The 17,568-nt window shown below is 34.7% G+C and overlaps 1 protein-coding gene across 1 annotated transcript in view; it reads right to left on the reverse strand.

Annotated features, from left to right (window-relative positions):
• LOC100875645 (uncharacterized) overlaps positions 1–17,125 on the reverse strand; it is a 66,238-nt gene extending 49,113 nt beyond the window's left edge. Inside the window, exon 1 of the mRNA XM_076539934.1 lies at positions 16,850–17,125. The gene's annotated coding sequence lies outside the window, so the exon portion shown is untranslated. The remainder of the gene's footprint in view (positions 1–16,849) is intronic.
• Between the last annotated feature and the right edge of the window lie 443 nt (positions 17,126–17,568).

Genomic DNA, 17,568 nt, shown 5'->3' on the forward strand with positions numbered 1-17,568 from the left:
TATTCATTTAAATAAAATTGTGAGTTAATATAATAGTAAAATAGTAAAGTAGTAATACTTGAAAAATAAAAACAATAATAAAATAGTAACATTAATATAAAATAATAACAATAGCAAAATAGTGATAATGATAAAATAATAACATTTATAATATAGTAATAATAATAAAATATTAACAATAGTAAAATAGTGGCTATAATGAAGTAAGACAGTAAGTATAATAAAATAGTAGCAATAAGTAAAATAGTAAATAGTAAAATAATAAAATAAATATACAACAAACAGTAGAACAGTCAAATAGTAAAATAACAGAAAATACTAGCACAGCAAGGTGGTACAGTTATGTAATAAAATCCATAAAATACAATTATAAAATAAAAAAATATGAGAAGTAGACATGACAAGTAGACTATACTTGTTTCTATCAACATACGCCTACCATCATACATGAATACCCAACAGAAAAAGAAAGAAAACAGATCCACCTCGCAATTCCCGTCACAATCAAAGAGCAATCCACTATTATAATGAGCGCAGCAAATTTGAATCACAAAAGCGAAGAACATGAATCCAAACCAGACGCTGATCTCACATCACCAGTTCGCATAATTAAATTCCTAAAAGACGCAAATCTGTAATGTAAGAAATAATCTCATACGTATAACGAAAGAAACTTCATGCGATCTTTGGTCAACACCGATACTGGTTCTCGTAGAATTTGAATTTGAAACGGATACAGGTTAACCATGAAAGATTTTCTCACCTTCTCCAGCTACTATGCAAATGTGACGGGGAAAACCCGATTCTCCAGCCAACAAAACTGATCAGGATTGCGTCACAAAGTAGGTTTACGACTTGGAGATAAATTCCTGCTTTGAATCTGCTGTTGCTTATGAGAGAAAGAAACTTTACGCCCAGGAATCTAATTCTTTTTGTACTGGTACAAGAACACCACTGAACAAAAGCTAATTCTTGCAGAGGATGAAGGAATACATTTAGTATATTGCATCTTTCAAAATTTGGTTCATGAATATTTTGTTAAGACTCTTAGTAATTTAATAAGTACTAAGCTATTCACCAATGATCGCTATAATAAGAGAGGTTCTCTAGAATTACTTTGTCAATCAAGTGTTGAATGAATCAAGATGTTCATTTTCAAATAAACCTCGCTAACTTAACTCGTTCAACTCGGCGTACTTTTTCGAAGTCTATTCTTGTTTCACGGTTTATTTTCGTTTTTAGTTGCGTTTAGTTTGCCACAGAAAGTTTGTTAATTCTTCTGGTAGCACTTGTTTGAATTACTGCTAATAATAATAGAAACAATAATAACTTTAATAAAAACTACATGTGAATCACCGGTGGCGCCAGATGAATGCAGTGTCTGTGGACCATCAGTGATCCACACCTTGTTGACCGTATTAATATTTAGCTACCACCCCGACATTTTTGAAAGTGATACAAGGTACAAAATTGTCCATACAAATTAGTACAGAGTAAGTACTAAATATACCAGGTCCGACTCTGCCGACTCGGTCCCGCCAGCTGAAAAGCGGTCTAACATACGCGTATACATTACCCGTCTACACGAAGGATTAAACAATTGTACTGGTCGAACAAAGCGATTCGCAGCAGCCGCGTTTTAATCGAGGCGATTGTTTCTGCTGAGAGAAGGTGCATAAGATGGGTGGCGGGTCCCGGGATAGAAACAAAAGCGGGAGGCGGAGGTAGTCTCTGGTCGCGTGTACGAGCAAAGGCGGCCACATGAATGAAGCTCCCATTCATGCGTGGCTTTAACCCCTTCCTTCAACCCCCGTCGCACCGTCTATGGGATGTTGTCGTGCACGAACAACAAGACTATGGGGACACACGCATACCGGCGCAAAACGAAGCGCCGCGACACACGTGATCGCCATTGTTGATCGCTGGCGAAGAAGCTGGCGCACCGGCAGCGCCGGTCTACCGCGTTATTCCCGGCTTTTTTTCTTAACAACAGGACACTGATAGCATACTCGTTCCCCGTCTTCTAAGTGCTAGCCTCCAGAGCAACCATACCGCCACCGAGCTCATTCATACGTTCGGTCACGTAGCCGAGATTAGGCGTGTTTGGCGCCGATGTTTTTCGCGGCTAATGATGCTGCCGACGACCTCTTCTCATTACGGAGAACGGAACTCTTCGCGGATTGTTTCTTTTAACGCGCCATTTTTCTGCACTTTTCTCAGAGCTTTTTGTTACGGAATTTACATTCTTTTGGGAATTGTTTCTTATTTATTTTGTTAAGTTGCTTATTTATTTAATTTTAACTTCTTGCGATTTGCTTTAACTCGACAACTACATGTGTACATGTGCACTACATGTGATGTATAAACACAACGAAACAAACACCAGTGGAAACATAACTTCAAATAATGAAAAATAATAACTTCAAAAGAATTTGTTAAATTATAGCAGCAATGGTTCCAGTACCATTCTGGGCACGATATGTCAACTATTGATGGAGCTGTCGAAAGTGACTATCACTACCAGGTCGGCCATAAGCCTGTGACTATCACTACCTCATCGCTTGCTTTTACAATAATTAGTTATTTATATCCAAATTTTTGTTGTGAACAAAATATAGCTAATTATCTAAATTCAAATTTTCTTTCCAAATAGTGTAGTTAGTCATTCATTTAAATCCAAATATTATTTATTTAAATTAAAATTGTCATTGTGAATCGTCATTCTTGTTCTACCTTAATGTTTACAGTACTCGAAATTTTCGTGTAAGGCACGTGGTATACTAGTATCTTACATGACATACGAGAGAGATAGGATATGTGTATGATGCAGTTCCCTATTTATCCCGAGTACTTTGTAACGTAGAGGAAGTTAACGAGTAGCAACGTCCGACCAGTTCCCGAGAACTCGAGGCAGAAAAGTAAGACTGTTGTCTCATTCATCGAGTACGAGGAAGAAGAGCCTTGTCCCATTCATCGTAGTCCCGTCACGCTTGACGGGGATCTAGGATCGTCGGATTTTAAGTACAGTAAGAACGTCGCCAGTAAAGACTGGTAGAGTCCCAATGGGAAACGAAGAACACGTTTCTTCTTCCTCGTCAAAAGAGTAACGCAAGAATGTCATAAGCGACGGCATGAAGAAGGGACGATCTTGTCCGCTTAATGAACGACAACCACCATCATGGTACTAATGGAAACGTGTTCTTTGGACGATCAAATAAAATTGTGTAATACTGTCTCTTAACCTTTTGCTGTAGACTCCTTGCAGATTTAAATCACAATACTAACATTAGGGGTTAATATTGTTCTAATTTAAAGATTTAATAAATATTAATTAGGATAAAGACCAAATTAAATCAAATTTTCGTTCGAATAAGTAGAATGACTTGAAGCCCTCGTCGAAAAGAAGTGAAAGCCTCTTTCCGTTGGATCGGATTTTATGCGGGCACTGTCGCTTAAATAAAGATCGTAAATAAAGAAGTTAGCCGTAATAATGTGCGATGGTCGGCGAAATGTAATTTATCAGGACCAATTATATTGGAGGCGTACTTTCGGTGCGGACTCGTCCGAAACGAGACGGCGCTTTCGAAAGTGATCAATTCGCCATTATGAACGGGACACCCGTGCGATTTATCGATCTGGATCGTGTATCGATTCGGCCAGTCCCGAGACTTCGTTAACTCATATTTATTCGAGGGATATTTAATTGATTGCAGCGATCGTTCAACACCATTGTGACTCCGCTCTGAATGGAAACGACGATCTAGATAAACCTACGCGTTCCATGATCCACGGCTAATACTAAATAGGTCCTCGTGTACTAGGACATGAAAATGGCGGTTTACGAACCTAGTTGAGTTATTAATCACGCGACTATGGTGATTATTTCATGGATACAAGAACTGGAATCGTGGATCGAAGCTAAGACGATCTTGGAAATTATGTGAACAAATTGACGATCGATACTTGAAGTCGAAATGGATATCAATGTAGAATTCATAATTTTAGTAATTTTATATATAAATTTATTAAGATGCGTTTGTTAAAATATGTGTTTTTCGGGATAAAGAATTAATGTAAATATATACTAATTCATATTCGTTTATTTATTTTTCAGTTTTTATTTTAATTTCAAAGTAAGTTAAACTTGTGTGATCTGAGAAGTCCTTCAATATATTTTTTGTGGATCCCGCAATTAAATTTTTACCAATTCTTGTTTGTAGTAACAACTAGTTAAGTAACAGATACAAAAAGTCTTGACGTCGAATTTTTATCAAACGAGTTAAATAAAAATGAAAAATTAGGGATGCGAAGTTAATGTCAAAATTTCGTGAACCCTCTAAAATATAAAACCCTATAAACAATATTACCTATAAACTAGAATAGAATAGAACCTATAAACTATCAAGGAAGAAGTATAAGCGCAACTATGCCGCCATTTTAATTTCCTAGTGGCGCCCCCTGAGCGGTGTTTTCCGCTAGACGCCCCATTAAAAGATAAAAAGCAAGCAATTACGAGCGCTTACGCCGAAGCAGGTCGATAATCGAAGTCTGAACTTGAGTACGCGACATTTAAATAATCGTTTCGCACGTTCCAAGAGTCGATCGGGCCCCGTAATCATCGTGCCTTCGTTTTAAACAATCTGTTGCGTGTACGAACACGCGCGCAACAGAGCGAGAGGATGCAATCAATCCTCGTTTATACGCACGCTTCACCAACTGGAATCCCAGCATCGTTTTAAGAAAGCTATCATAAATTATTCCGTACTCGGACGTGTCCCATATGGCATCATAAGTTTCCGAGCCACGAACAACGGGGAGCGCGATGCTGCGAACGACTCGAGTCGTTTCGAGTCAATTCACGACTCGCCGGTCTCAAGCTGCAATAATAACCGTTTACCCACGCCACGGAATTAGAATATATAATTTATGGAGGAATTATGCGCGGATAACCGCGTTATTATGTGTGTCAAGATGACGGGGCAACGGGAGACACCGTTTATTGTCGAAGGCGCCATTTTCTCGGGAAACCGTGCCACGAAGATAAAACCATTTCGTGATGATTGGGTAATTTTTATTCAATTTTAAGAGGAAACGGAGAAGTTAAAGGATTTCATTCGCTTATTTTAATTTATGATATTTGTTGATGTGGCTTTCTTGAAATTTGTGTTCATTGAGATAAAGATTCAATATGTGTATCGTTGGTTTACTTGTTTTTTATTTTGTGGTAAGAATGTTAGGAAATAAAGAAGAAGAAGAAGAACCACTGTACTGTAAATGCACAATTAATAATAATGATTGACACTAAAATTACCGAAGCAGTCAAATTTAGAAATTGCAGTTTGTCAATTTGAAAAATTGTGAGTTTATAAAATGCTAAATTTCTATGTATAAAAACTTGCAATATACTAAATTCCTGTATATAAGAATTTGCAATGTTAAAAATTTTTTAGTACGAAAATTTGCAAATTTCTATATTCTCAAATTTTTAAGTTACCAAATTTGCAAATCCCTAAATTACAAAATTTGCAAATCCCTAAATTGTCAAATTTGCAACTCCCTAAATTGAAAAGTGGACCAAGATTCAAGAACAAAAACGAAGAAAAAAGATGAAACTCCACAGTTTTCGTTTCAGTTTATCTCTCACCCTACGTATTCTATTTCTTCGTGGGAAAAAACTATACCTCCGCGGTGGTCTGAAACTTTCTAAAAGTATTCTAATCCATATGTTAGCGACCAACTCCAAATAAGGAAATCTTGATGACGCGAGCGTAATAGAATCATCATCTGGCAGTCGGTTATTCTCCGAGGGGGTAGACCACCTCGGTTGCTTCAAAGAGTATACATATGTATACTTCATTCCTTCAAATTTATTTCCAAGTCACAAAAATACCTCTTCTGTCCAACATTTTTAGTAACGAGCTTACTTTTTAGTAACATGCTTTTAATACTGTATGAATAATATAGGACATTAATATTCTTCAAACAATATTAATAATGAAATCTATAACACAAAAACTGTAATAGAATATTATGAATACTATATTCATGATATGATAATATTATGAATAATATGCAATATTAATAGTAAATTCTATAATAAATATAAAATACCTATGCTACAAAAAATTGTAATACAATATGATATTAACGTGTGAATAATATTAGGTCAAAAAGGTTAATCATCTTGATTATAGTCCTTAATGAATTCTTTTAAAGTTATCCCCCTGCTATTATAGCCTCTAACCATCGAATTAGAACCACGTAAAAAAATTTCATTTTTACAACTATAACATTATGTCATACATGGAAAATTGTCTTAGGTCACGCAAAATTATTACTAAATACATTGATAACGATATATACATAGCAATTTGTTATTATTGTGATAATAAATTGTGAGGGTGATGAGCGATTAAGGGCCGTGCGAGCGTTTACCTTAGGCTCGAGTATCGATAGCGCGACAGGTGAAATTTGAATGCCATGGAAAATGTCTGCCTACTCAAAAGACTAGTTTACAACTCTCCAACGTTATCTGAGTTGAAAAGAATTACAGACATTTGGGAAAATGAAGATATAAAGCATATGATGTATATGGAGCATGCAAACTGTGACCAAATCAAAGGAAATACGAGATATTAACATGTGTTAATAATGTTATGTACAGTAGTAGTTATGTTAGCAGCTAATAAATATTATTACAATTTGAACAGGTCTAATTTTACGGAAAACGTGAAAGATGCTGAAAATTTATAGTGGTAATTCGATGTACTATACAGTCCCTATAAATTCAGTTAATAAATGAATTATTTTCATTGTTTAAGACCCATCAAACTTCACTATTTAAAAAAGAATTGAGGTTAATAGTGTCCCCTTTCGAGTGCCTCAAGATCAAACATTTAAAAAATTTAACACAAAATTAAGTCAAATATCTGATAAAAAAAAATAACCACAACACAATATTCCAAACTTTATATGCCGAAACAAATATGGTAATCTGTATACGACGGTAACGTTTGAGGAATATAATTGCGCTCGTTACCGGTGGTTACCGTATCACATTATATTATAATGACGTAAAGAAAGGGTTTGGATTAATCGAAAAGAGCGGGCACTTTTGCGTGCGAAATCGAGCACGCGTGGAAAGGAAAAAATGTGCGATCAAGAACGCGTCGAGTCAGCAACGATTCACCATGCGTTATTATTATTGCCCTTAAGTTTGAGCAGAATCGAGGGTATAATGACCGGTTGTAAAATTTAACAAGCACCTTATAAAGCACACTCGATTTTCTCCGACTTGCCCGGCGATACGTAAAATTGCAATCTTGTATCGTGTTTCGTGCTTATTTCGTTGTGGAGGATGCGCAACGTCCGCGGACTTTTACAGATCGAACGAACAAGAATCAATGTAGAGGTAGAAATTTAAATTTCTCCGACATGTTCATCCGTTCTTGGACATTTTCGAACCAACCGACAAATTGCACGGAGGTCCATTAAATTAAATTATCTTACCTTGTCTTCTTTGTAACTATGCAATAAATTTTGTACCACACGCATGGGTTACCCAACACGATTCGTCGAAAAATTGCGGATTTATTCATTTTAGTGTCGATGAAACATTTGGTAATTTTTGTGTTTTCAATTTTTATAAGTGGGGAATTTAATTTTTGAGTTTTTAAATTTTTACGTGCGAAAATTTCCGATCTTTCAAATCACAAAATTCCCAAATTTCTACATTTTCGAATTCCTAATTTCCCAGATTTCTAAATACCCTAATTCCCAATCTTTCAAATCCCTAAATTTCCTAGTTTCTAAATTTCCAAATTCTCAATCCCCCAATTTCCCAAATACCCCAAATCCCAATCTTTCAGATCCCTAGTTCTCCAATTTCTATATTTCTAAATTCCTCATTTTTCAAATCCCTAAATACCCCAATTTCCACTCTCTCAAATCCCTAAACTCCCTAGTTTCTAAATTTCTAACTTCCCAACCCCCCAATTTCCCAAATACCTCAAATCCCAATCTTTCAAATCCCTAATTCTCCAATTTCTATATTTTCAAATTCCACATTTTTCAAATCCCTAAATACCCCAATTTCCACTCTCTCAAATCCCTAAATTACCCAATTTCTAAATTTCCAAATTCTCAACCCCCCAATTTTCCAAATACCTCAAATCCCAATCTTCCAAATCCTTCCATTCCCCAACTTCCAAATTTCCAAGCTTGAAAATTCCCCAATTTCCAAATCATCAACTCCCCAATTTCTCCATCTGCTAAATCACAAGATCCCCAAATTGTAAACCCTGAAAACACCCAAGTTTTCAGCCTTCTAAATCCCCAAATTACCAAATACCCAAATTTCCAGTTATCCACCTTTCTCTCGACAATTTTCCTATATAATTCGATCTTAAATTATTTTGACAGCACTCATCCACGATCGCACACAAACCATTCGATTACCTCGAAATACTTGCGGCCCGGCAATTTGTCAAACTTCTGCACGGTACTGTACCCCGGCAAATATTCCTTGTACCTGAAGATTTATCATCTCCTCGGAGACATAATTTGGTGGCAACAAAAGAGAAGGAATACGGTGAATCGCGATAAACCATCCGAAAATAAAAGGAGAAATAATCCGGCAAGGTTGACACTTGGGAAAGATCGCAAGGTTGCGTTCGGTTTCTTTCCTTCAAAATGACTTCATCCACGGACGATTCCAAGGATTTCGTTCGTGGAAGGAAGCAAAAAGCAGGTAGCAATCACGACGAGGAATGCGCAGGAAGGTCGAAATAATAGCCATCGTGGCACAAAGACGAGTCGCGAGGCTGATACGAGAGGATAAGCTCGATGAACTCGCGCGAGCCTAACTGCCTCAGAAGTTCAAGCTGACTAATAACAAGCCTCGTATCGCGTCAAATTCCACCGGTTTTATTTCTGCCGGTTTATCACGGATTCTTCCGGGAACGTCGCGATTAACCCTGCTATGTTCCTTGAATTAATTATACGATTAACGTTTCCGCTTTCTAATGAAGGTTTAGATAGTTAATGTTCATTGTGCAATGTACTGCGGTAGGGTTGTTAGAATTGTGGTTTTGATATGGAATTGTTGGATAGACACAGTTTTGTTGGTTCAAGTTTTTATATTTTATTGTAGTTTAGGATTGTTATAGTAATAATACTGCAGTGGATATGGATGATGTAGATATGGATTAGTAGAATATTAAGGAGACATAATTCTGCTGCTTCAAATTTTAATTATATTATGTACTGCAATAGTTATAGGTTGTTGTGTAAAATATGGTAATCATGTGGACATGGAATAGTAAGACATTAAAGGGACACATTTTTATTGCTGAATTTTTAATTATAGATACATTATAGTAATTTGAGATTATGGTGCAAATTACAATAGTAATGATGTGGACATAGAGTAGCTGAATATTAAGGAGACATATTTTTGTTGCTTTAAATTTTAATTATATAGTGTACTGCAATACTTATGGCTTGTTCTGAACATTAAGGAGACATATTTTTGTTACTTCAAATTTTAATTAAATAATATATTGCAATAGTTATGGGTTGCCGTGTAAAATATAGTAACATGTGGACGTGGAATAGTAGGACATTAAGGAGACACATTTTTATTGCTTCAAATTTTAGTTATAGATACATTGTAGTAATTTGAGGTTGTGGTGCAAAATATAGTAGTGATGTGGACAAAGACTAGCTGAACATTAAAGAGATATATTTTTGTTGCTTCAAAGTTTAATTATATAATGTATTGCAATAGTTATGGATTGTTGTGCAAAATATAGTAATGACGTGGACATAGAATAGCTGAACATTAAAGAGACACATTTTTGTTGCTTCAAGTTTTAATTATATAATATAGTGTGATAGTTTAGGGTTGCTGTGCAAAATACAGTAATGATGTGGACATAGACTAGCTGAACATTAAGCAGACACATTTTTACCAATACAAATTTTAATAACATGATATTTTACAGTAGTTTGGGGTTGCTGTGCAAAATACAGTAATGATGTGGACATAGACTAGTTGAACATTAAGCAGATACATTTTTACCAATACAAATTTTAATAACATGATATTTTACAGTAGTTTAGGGTTGCTGTGCAAAATATAGTAATGAGACTAGATTTAGACCTATTTTATTTATAATAGGTGTTAGTAAATTGATTGGGTCAGTAAACTTGACTAAAACGAACAAAATAAATATGACAAATGCATGAGGAACTGAAAATCAATTGTGTAAGTCAAGTTTATAAAAATATTAACCTAATCTATGTGTACAAAAACAGAGCAACAAATCTGCCTCAATAATCTACATATGTACCTGTCATCTTCACATTGAAACCAGAGAACAAAATTTAGAATAAAATCACTTTTACTATAAGTAAGATTTGAAAATTTGATATAGCATTAAACAAGAAGTGGACTAACACTTGTAAAATTTTCTTACAAAAATTATAAAAAATCTTTAACTTCAATTTCGTCACAAAACAGAGCTGTGGACAATATTTTAATGTTATTTAAACTGATATTAAATTAATAATTTTATATAGAATAATCCTCTACTATAGCATCCACATTTTCAAAACACCCTATACAAAGATAAATACTTCGAATAGTAAGCGCAATCTACTACATCGATTGCGCATGCGTCCATGTCTTGAGCAACCACTGATCTACAATCTTCGTTAACGTAAATAATAACGCTAGAGTGAATAATGCACTCATACCACACAATTAACAATGAAGTTAAGCATCCAAACGACAAAACAAAAATTAATATATTAGGGGTACCAAAAAGTAATCAAAATTTCTTTGATGATTTTAAAGTTTTTTTATGAAAAATCAAAGGACTTTTTTTAAGAAGAAATTGCCTTTACGCTGGCAAAAAGCGTTAGAAAGTGATGGAAATTATTTTGTTGATTTAAAATTTCTTTAACAAATAAATATTTTTCGCCAGCAAACAAAATTTTGATTACTTTTCGGTACCCCTAATACAAACTGAATCTTCACCTCAATGAAAATCAATTTAAATTTCAAGAACATTTTAACAAGTGGAATTTATACTAAGGACCCTATGTAATTCCAGTATAGTACTAGAATAGCTACTATTATAGCTACTATTCGACCAGTTTCATACTTTTATCATCAAAAGCACAGTTCTACCTCGCTACAACCACAGTAATCTGAATACAGCACAAGAAAAGGAAAATGCAAACGTGATAAATGCAACGAAATGTTGAATTCATTGTAATCAAACGTTAGAATGCGATTTTTGCGTTCGGTTTCTCGCCACGAACATGACTGAACAAACTTACAACCGTGTTCCTGTTCAATGTACTTACATGCATACGTGCATACATATGTACGTACGTAAGTTATCCTTTAGAAAGTCAAGAAACGCGTAGCTCGTATTTCTGACAAAACATGCACCTGGACGCCGGTAGTTTGCATTAAAATCAGAGCGTCGAAAGTATTCTTCCCGAGATTCGTGAAGATCAAGATAAAACCACGGGGAAGATCGTTATCTTTACGCTTAAGCCAAATAACTCTTTAACGGTCCTCGGCAAATCAACGGCTACGTTTTTATTCGGTGCAGAACTTTGTCCTCGAGGTGGTCGAAATATAGGGTGTTTCAAATTTTAGGGTATCATTTTTTTTGTTTGAGTGTTTATGGTTACAAACTACTTTGAAATTAAGTGATTTGGTTTGAGTATTTCATTAAATATATTGGATCGTTTGTTGTTATTAACCATAATTTATTTGTATATAATTATCTATTATTTATTGTTGACTTAGGTGATATCTTTTATCAGAGGGTTGTAACACAAGTGATTTAATAACAAGAAAACAGAATTTTGCGAAATAAATATTTTGAGCACCTTAACTCTAAGTGGCGGTAACTTATAAATATGGCGGAACAATATGGCGTATGAACTTAAAGATCAAAACCCTCTACAATCACAATTTACAAATCGCTTCCATTAAACCACAATCATTTGTTCCTCACATCAAAACAAAATAAACCCAAATTAAAAAGCAGCGAAACCTCAATACAAAGATACAAATTACCTTGTTTTATTCCTTCGAACCCAAGTCGCTCAAGAATTTCCATTTCATGTAAATCCTTGAACGTACAAAATAAAGCTGATGTATGCTCGCAATGAAAGCACAGCAAGAACAGTGTAATTAATTGCAAAATTATCTCGGAATCTTCGCAATGTTGTTCTTAATAAGGTGCATAAATCGACGGAATAGAATGGTAGGTAAAATCGCGTTACTGGTTTGCTGCAATCGTTGGAGATGAGGTCTCTGGATCGAGCACGAAGATAACGATCTTAAGAAACGTTATCTTGATCTCAGCGATCTGCTCGGAAGAATATCTCCGAGCACCAATTTTGCGCATAAACTATTTTCACGGTGATTTTTATCGTGAACCAATTACACGTGCTGTTTATCGGCTTACAAAATATTTTAGACGTTTCAAATAATTTTGCAAAAATTAACATTTGTTTTATGTACTTTGACACTGTTTCTATGAAATATAGTTTGTTTTGAATCTTTATATAGGTCTCTTTAATAGTAACTTCTACTATAGTTACTTTCTACATTCTATAAGTACAGGAAAATTAATCTTCTTTAATACACTACATAACTATTCAAACCACGTTTAAAAATAATAACAAAATTTAAGAAGTTTTTAATACAGCGTTCAAGATATTCCTGTTAACACAACATTCGAAAATTCTTATTAGTGCAATATTTAAAAAATTCTTATTAATGTAACATTCAAAAAATTCTTATTAGTGCAATATTTTAAAAAATTCTTATTAATGCAATATTTTAAGAAATTCTTATTAATGCAACATTCAAAAAATTCTTATTAGTGCAATATTTGAAAAATCTTCCATTAATGCGATATTTAAAAAAAATTCTTATTAATGCAATATTTAAAAAATTTCTCATTAGTATAACATTAAAAAAATTCTTATTAGTGCAATATTTAACAAATTCTTATTAACGAAACATTCAAAAAATTCTTATTAGTGCAATATTTAAAAAAATTCTTATTAGTGCAATATTTTTAAAAATTCTTATTAATGCAACATTCAAAAAATTCTTATTAGTGCAATATTTGAAAAATCTTCCATTAATGCGATATTTAAAAAAAATTCTTATTAATGCAATATTTAAAAAATTTCTCATTAGTGTAACATTAAAAAAATTCTTATTAGTGCAATATTTAAAAAATTCTTATTAATGCAACATTAAAAAAATTCTTATTAGTACAATATTTAAAAAAATTCTTATTAGTGCAATATTTAAAAAAATTCTTATTAGTACAATATTTGAAAAATCTTCCATTAATGCGATATTTAAACAAAATTCTTATTAATGCAATATTTAAAAAATTTCTCATTAGTGTAACATTAAAAAAATTCTTATTAGTGCAATATTTAAAAAATTCTTATTAATGCAACATTAAAAAAATTCTTATTAGTGCAATATTTATAAAATTCTTATTAATACAATATTTAAAAAGTCTCTCATTAGTGCAACATTAAAAAAATTCTTGTTAGTAAATGTAAAAAATACATGTCAGTAAAAATTTTATTTTTCGTGATTGTTAATAAGAGAGACATTAAAATAGTTGCAATTATACCGCAGTTTAGATCAAAAAACAAAATGGATATTCGATGGACGTCTGCTAGAAACCGGACGTAGCAAGTCGTTAATTGAAAATTTTTAATATTCGTGCAGGTTGCGTAAAAAGACAGTGGTTGCACAGAGAAGAGCTTTGTTGCAAAAACTAATAAACGAGAGGAGCGAAACACGATCGTTAAGCACGATGAATCGTGGTTTCCCGAACGACAACTTGTTTTTACGGCAACGCGCGAATTGCTACATTTGCACGGCTCGCTAATAGCCATTTCCAGGTATCATAAATTACGCCTGCCATTATTACACTGTCCAACAAATTTTGACTTTTTTTCGACGTTTCCAATTTCGTCCAGTGATTCTTATAGCCTTTTTCGCGCTGATTACGAATCTGCAACCCGTTTTTCTGCAGCACGTACAGTTTTTGAGAAATTTAAGTTTGAAAAAAAAACACATTTTTTAAATTTGAACCAATTTTGTGAGGTAACTATAAAAGATACTAAGATTCTGTTTACATCAAAAAATTCTATAGACTTTCCCGAATACAACGATACCTGCGTTTTATGCATTCTGAATGTTTAAACATGTTTAAATGACCATTGAACGCCGAGAGACATGGATTTTGCACCAATTTTTGCGTATATTTTTCAATTTATCTTAAAAAGTAAGGGTCTTGTAGAAAATTGAACTATACCACGCGATAGAGCAGATTTTCACCTTTAAAATGCACCCCTAGAAAGTTGCAACGTCGTTTTTTTTACGATGCCAAAAAGCAAAATAGCAACGCGCGAGACGAAACAAGGGCGGTGGTGCTCCACGCCAGAGCGTAATCGCATTAATATAGGCGCGATACGGAACGGCTGCTCTGATGCAGAGCACCACTGGCCTCGTCTCGTGTCGCGCGTTGCTATTTTGCTTTTTGGCATCGTAAAAAAACGACGTTGCAACTTTCTAGGGGTGCATTTTAAAGGTGAAAATCTGCTCTATCGCGTGGTATAGTTCAATTTTCCACTAGACCCTTACTTTTTAAGATAAGTTGAAAAATATACGCAAAAATTGGTGCAAAATCCATGTCTCTCGACGTTCAATGTTCATTTAAACATGTTTAAACATTCAGAATGCATAAAACGCAGGTATCGTTGTATTCGGGAAAGTCTATAGAAGTTTTTGATGTAAACAGAATCTTAGTATCTTTTATAGTTACCTCACAAAATTGGTTCAAATTTAAAAAATGTGTTTTTTTTTCAAACTTAAATTTCTCAAAAACTGTACGTGCTGCAGAAAAACGGGTTGCAGATTCGTAATCAGCGCGAAAAAGGCTATAAGAAACACTGAATGAAAATAGAAACGCCAATTGGCTGTTGGACAGTGTTATTACTATTCTGTACACGATTATGAAAATATCCGACCAGATCCTTCTGTATCCATTGTGCGTACTGCGCTTGATGACATAATAGCGCTGCAGTATCGATCGAATTGTTCTAGCAATAATAACAAATGTCTCTATTTGCGGTTAGCGAGTAAGTAGATCGCAAAGCTAGGCAAATTTTAGTTGGCCTTAAAATAATAAGCTATAGCGAATACTATAAGGGATTCTCTTTGATAAATCGATAGGTATTCGCGTTAATGCACTTTGTGGTAAATAAATGCGGTAAATCCTCATATAACACGGGTTTCCTTTAATAAATACAATAAATCCCTAGCAAACGTTGCGAGCTGGTACAAGTTGACTTAAATGAAACTTGGTATGATTATAAAGTGAGTCGTCATGAAAATAAAAGGATATATATAATTTGGGTTTAATTGTCATAAGTGTATGAAAATTAACTATGAAGTTAACAATTAAATGTAAATAATAATTGCCAAAAGAAACTTTGATATAATTTGGAATTAATCTAAGCATTTTCGATTTTTGTTCTCTGAATTTGGCGATATAATGCGTGGTAATATAACAACGATTTAATGTGTGGAGATGTGATAAGAGGTGAAATAACAAGTGGTAATGCAACATACGGTGATGTATCACGTGGCGATATAACAAGTGGTAATGTAACATACGGTGATGTATCACGTGGTAATATAAAAAATGACAATATAACATGTGATAATATTATAAGTCATGATATAATAATTGGTGATATAACAAATGGTGATATAACGCGTAGTGATATATCCTGTGGTAATATATTAAGTGGAATTCTAAAGCTTGGTGATATAACAAGTGATAATATAAGAAATGATGATTTAACACGTGGTGATGCTATAAGTGGAGATATAATGCTTGGAGATATAACAAGTGGCGATATAACGTGCGGTGATATAGCAAGTGGTGGTACAGTGTTTGGTGATATAACAAATGGTAATGTAACAAATAAACAGTTAATAGTGGCGATATAACATGTGGTAATATAGTAAATGATGGCACAATGCTTGGTAATATAACAAATGGTAATATAACAAGTTGACATTTAATAATAACGAGTGGCGATATAACGTGTGGTAATATAAAAAATGGTGATATAACTTGTACTATAACAAATGACGAAACAATGTATAGTTATACAAAATACAATGATGTATTGCGACTTCACATGGTTTTCGATAAGAAGAATATTTATACGAACACTAATATCAATAAATATGAGTGAAAGTCATATCACAATTATTCATAGTTTTCAGCATTACTAGAAAGTGGCGTACAATATGTGTTATGACGAGTTTCTAAATTATTTTCACCATATGGTTATTAGAACATTTGTACATTTGAAAATTTATTAATTTCATAATACATACATCTAGAAACCTGAAAACTCGATGATTTACAGATTTGAAAATTAAGAATTCGCGTGAATTATTTATGACGCTCAGATATGTCGGTAACTCTTCCGCCCTGAATCACGCCATAGAAACTCCACTTCAAAAAACAGCCCTTACATAACCATTTATTTTCATTCCTTCATTCCACGTATTAAACTTCAAACAAATCATTTAAACGAATCGACGGAATGAATAAGAAATGCGATCAAGTTTTTCAATATGTCAACACAGCAGTGACAGTTCAGGCAATTTGAACGCGTTCGAGAAAAAATGCGATGATGTCAGCGCATTAACGCATCCGCGGAAGAAGCGAAAGAGTATCGAAGAAAAAAAGAGAAGACTCACCATCGGATAGGAATCCATAACGGGTCTGCTCTGAGTGTTTGTCACTTTGTCCAAGAAACCGGCAGCTTCTATCGTCAAAAAGTTTCCTCGTGTCAGAAATTGGCGCGTGCTCCGTGGAACCGCGGAAACTTCAGGTCGAAAGAGGCACGCGACACGCGCGTACACACGCGTGAAGGTTAGTTGTCAATGCACATCACACTTTAGTCCTGCTTTCAATAATGTCTGTCACTAACTAACATTTCACACGAACCGGTAATTGAAAATGTTTGCAGATATCGTAACGGGAAGCTGTGTGACACACGAGCGACAAACGAACCGCGTGTCGCATTCAAGTGTCACGCGGCCGACGAGTTCATCGGAATCACTCGCGCAAATGTTCGCGGCTTCGGCAACGGGCCGAAACGTCACGACGACGGCCGACGACGCTCGACGAGTTCATCGGAATCACTCGCGGAAATGTTCGCGGCTTCGGCGACGGGCCGAAACGTCACGACGACGGCCGACGACGGTCGATTAGAAGATCGGCTGCGTGTCGCGGTAGCGCGCGTATTTTCGAAAATGCGGCCGCCGTTCGCGATTCGCGTGAACGAAAGAGGACGAATCTCCAACGACGCGACGCAGCAGGGAGACAAGCGAGACAGCCAGCCCGTCGCGCATTCGAACCGATGCGTCGCGGCACCACGATTCGAAAGAACTGTTCGTACCACTTCGGACAACCT

The sequence above is a fragment of the Megachile rotundata genome, chromosome 2, assembly GCF_050947335.1.
Source record: "Megachile rotundata isolate GNS110a chromosome 2, iyMegRotu1, whole genome shotgun sequence".
Taxonomy (NCBI): Eukaryota; Metazoa; Arthropoda; class Insecta; order Hymenoptera; family Megachilidae; genus Megachile; species Megachile rotundata.